Here is a 4,690-nt window from a genome sequence, read left to right on the forward strand (position 1 = left end):
GAAGGTTTAGACTTTCCGGATCCTCATGAATGCCGCCATCTATCTAGCTTATACCACGAAGATTCTGTTGGGGAATCTAAGAGATAAGCGCCCGGGCTAGAGTAGAACGGAAGTGGTTGTCAGTCACGCACGTTCATAGGTGAGAATGATGATAAGTGTCACGGATCATCACATTCATCAAAGTGTTGTGCAATGTATATCTTGGAATAAGAATAAAAGAGAATTGAATAGAAAGTAATAGTAATTGTATTGAAACTTGAGGTACAGCAGAGCTCCACACCCTTAATCTATGGTGTGCAGAAACTCCACTGTTGAAAATACATAAGTGAAAGGTTCAGGCATGGCCAAATGGCCAGCCCCCCGAATAATCAAGAGACCGAATGATCAAAGACTACAAAGTCAAAAGATTAAACTGTCAAAAGATGTCCAATACAATAGTAACTTATCCTATTTATACTAGACTAGCTACTAGGGTTTACATGAGTAAGTAATTGATGCATAAATCCACTTTCAGGGCCCACTTGGTATATGTTTGGGCTGAGCTTGATCTATCCACGAGCTGAGGCTTTCCTTGGAGTTGAACTCCAAGTTATAACGTATTTTGGGCGTTCAACTCCGGATCATGACGTGTTTCTGGCGTTTAACTCCAGACAGCAGCATGTACTTGGTGTTCAACGCCACGTTACGTCGTCAATTTCCGAATAAAGTATAGACTATTATATATTGTTGGAAAGCTCTAGATGTCTACTTTCCAACGCCGTTGAGAGCGAGCCATTTGGAGTTCTGTAACTCCAGAAAATCCATTTCTAGTGCAGGGAGGTCAGATTCTAACAGCATCAGCAGTCCTTTTGTCAGCCTTTTTCAGAGTTTTGCTCAAGTCCCTCAATTTCAGCCAGAAATTATGTGAAATCACAGAAAAACACACAAACTCATAGTAAAGTCCAGAAATGTGAATTTAACATAAAAACTAATGAAAACATCCCTAAAAGTAGCTTGAACTTACTAAAAACTACCTAAAAACAATGCCAAAAAGCGTATAAATTATCCGCTCATCAATAAGTCAACCCATTCAATCTGATGCACAGCTATCCCACACTGATACCCTTCCAAATTCTCACACTCATTCCTCCCTGTCCTCACCTACATCCACCACTAAAACTACACCAGTAATGATTGATAGCTCAAGCTCCTCTACCCTTATTCTCTCTACTACAACCAATCCTATCCCAATCTTTGGCATAGAGACTCAACTTCCTGCCACCATCACTCCATCCCTTTCTTCCAACATTCATCCCATGACCACCAGATTAAAATCTGGTGCTATACAGCCTAAAAATCTAGTGGCCATTGCTGACTTACCTGACTTAATCAACCATGTACCAAAACAGGCCAAGCATGCCTTGACTTGTCCTCATTGGAGACAGGCTATGGACAATGAATTTCAGGCTTTAGCTAAGTGTGGGACATGGTCCCTAGTTGATGCCCCACCCAATGCAACCATTGTTGGCTGCAAATGGGTATATGCTATTAAGAAAAATACAGATGGTAAAATCCTTAGGTACAAAGCAAGATTAGTTGCAAAAGGTTTTCATCAAGTGGAGGGAATTAATTATGAAGAAATCTTTAGCCCTGTAGTAAGGCCAGTATCAGTAAGAATAATTATTACGATTGCACTCACAAATAATTGGAGCTTGAGACAATTTGATTTTGATAATGCATTCTTAAATGGGGCATTATCAGAAAATGTCTATATGCAGCAGCCTATTGGATATAATGAGGGGCAACCACACAAGGTTTGCAAGCTGCATAGGGCCATCTATGGTCTCAAACAAGCCCCAAGGGCTTGGTATAATACTCTTGCCTCGACTTTGAACACTCTTGGCTTTAAACACACAACCTCTGATGTGGCATTGTTTACAAGGAAAACCAATTCTGATGTCACTTATATGTTAATATATGTGGATGATATCATTGTTACAGGCTCCAATTCTGTGGCCATAGACAGCCTAATCAAACAATTGAATTGCTTTTTTCCATTGAAAGATCTTGGTTTGTTTCATTTCTTTTTAGGCCTTGAAACACATTACTTACCTGACCAAACACTGTTGCTTACTCAGACAAAGTATGCGAAGGACTTAATACATCATGCAGGAATGGGTAATTCAAATCCTATGCCTACACCTATGATGACATCTGCGAAGCTAAGGAAGAATGACTCAAACCCCTATGAAGATCCAAAAGGATACAGATCCATAGTAGGGGCCTTATAGTATCTCACAATTACGCGACCGGATCTTGTATTCGCTGTGAATAAAGTTTCACAATTTATGCATTCACCAACCATTGATCATTGGAAAGTAGTCAAACGGATCCTTAGATATCTTCAAGGTACAATTCAATATGGCTTAGTGTTTTCTAAATGCACTGACTATCGTATTCTCTCCTTTGCAGATTCAGATTGGGCTTCAGACCTGGATGATAGGAGGTTGACTTCTGGTTACTGTATCTACCTAGGCACAAACCTTATAGCTTGGAGAGTGGCAAGCAGTCAAAGGTTAGCAGATCCACCACAGAAGCAGAATACAGGGTGATAGCCTCAGCACAAATGGAGATTATGAGCATCCAGCAGCTATTGGTAGAACTGGGAGTACAACAACAAATTCCTCCAACCATTTACTGTGATAATCATAGCACCTATATGCTTGCTGCCAATCCTGTACTGCATAGCAGGTGCAAGCACTTGGAGATGGACTTACATTTTATCAGAGACGTGGTCCATGCTAAGCAACTTTATGTCGTCCATATATCAACTCTTGACCAAGTGGCAGATTTATTCACCAAATCTCTCTCAATTTCCCTATTCACTAAATTTAAGAGCAAACTTAGGATAGGGACGTATCCCTCTCTAAGTTTAAGGGGGGTGTTGAGGGTAAGCCCACAAATAGAGGCAGTGTTTGTTAGACTAGTTGGTTAGTTACTAAAGGAGAAAAATCTGTTAGTTCTGTTTTACCTAACCTCTCTGCTCTATAGAGATGTATATAAATACAAGTGTATGCTTCATTGTATAATATGAAATATAGAAAATAGAATCAATTCAGTTCTGAATAACAAACTCTCCTCTTTACACTACATTGTTAATAGCAAAACTAGTTTCTTTTATCTGAGTCCTTTTCGCTAGAACTTCAACTGCTGAAGTCATAGATTCAATTCATTCATGTAACAATGCCAATGCATGTATCACTAGGAACCATGATCAAAGTATGAACCCGAACCCAAAGAATTATCTTACAATGGTTTGGGGGAAATACTTAGATTTCAGTCTGGAAAATATAAGGTTAGCGTTTAAATTGCCCATGATGCAAGGAGATGCACGTCCCTTGGTGGACGAAATTGTGATCATCAACAATGGCTCCAAAGGCTTGGTGCTCTCAAACATGAATCACACTTTGTCACAACTCCGCACAACTAACCAGCAAGTGTACTGGGTCATCCAAGTAATACCTTACATGAGTAAGGGTCAATCCCACAGAGATTGTTGGTATGAAGCAAGCTGTGGTCATCTTGTAAATCCCAGTCAGGCGGATTTAACTGGATTAAGAGATTATTGGTTTAAATAAAGATAATAAAATAAACAGAAAATAAAGATAAAGTTACTCATGTAATTCAATGGTGGGAATTTCAGATAGGTGTATGGAGGTGTTGTGTTCCTTCTGAATCTCTACATTCCTACTTCTTCCTTCTACTTTTTCATCACTCCTTTCTATGGCAAGCTGTATGTAGGGCATCACTGTTGTCAATGGCTACATCCTATCCTCTCAGTGAAAATGGTCCAAATGCTCTGTCATAGCACGGCTAATCATCTGTCGGTTCTCAATCAGGTTGGAATAGAATCTAGTGATTCTTTTGCGTCTGTCACTAACGCCCAGCCTTCAGAAGTTTGAAGCTCGTCACAGTCATTCAATCCCAGAATCCTACTCGGAATACCACATACAAGGTTAGACTTTCCGGATTCCCATGAATGCTGCCATCAATTCTAGCTTATACCACGAAGATTCTGATCAAGGAATCCAAGAGATATGCGCCCGGTCTAAGGTAGAACGGAAGTGGTTGTCAGTCACGCGCGTTCATAGGTGAGAATGATGATGAGTCTCACGGATCATCACATTCATCAAGTTGAAGTGCAACGAATATCTTAGAACAGGAATAAATCGAATTGGATAGAAAATAGTAGTAAATCGAATTGGATAGAAACTCCACCGTTGAAAATACATAAGTGAAAGGTCCAGGCATGGCCGAATGGCCAGCCCCCAAAACATGATCACAGGATCAAAAAATACAATTCAGGATCTAGGATGAAAATACAATAGTAAAATGTCCTATTCATAATAAACTAGCTACCTAGGGTTTACAGAAGTAAGTAATTGATGTAGAAATCCACTTCCGGGGCCCACTTGGTGTGTGCTTGGGCTGAGCTTGAATGTTACACGTGCAGAGGCTTTTATTGGGGTTGAATGCCAAGTTGTAACGTGTATCTGACGTTTAACTCTGGTTCGTGACGTGTTTCTGGCGTTTGACTCCAGAATACAGAATGTAGCTGGCGTTGAGCGCCAGTTTACGTCATCAAATCTCAAATAAAGTATGGACTATTATATATTTCTAGAAAGCTCTGGATGTCTACTTTCCAACATCG

Source organism: Arachis duranensis, unplaced genomic scaffold (genome assembly GCF_000817695.3).
Source record: "Arachis duranensis cultivar V14167 unplaced genomic scaffold, aradu.V14167.gnm2.J7QH unplaced_Scaffold_354585, whole genome shotgun sequence".
Taxonomy (NCBI): domain Eukaryota; kingdom Viridiplantae; phylum Streptophyta; class Magnoliopsida; order Fabales; family Fabaceae; genus Arachis; species Arachis duranensis.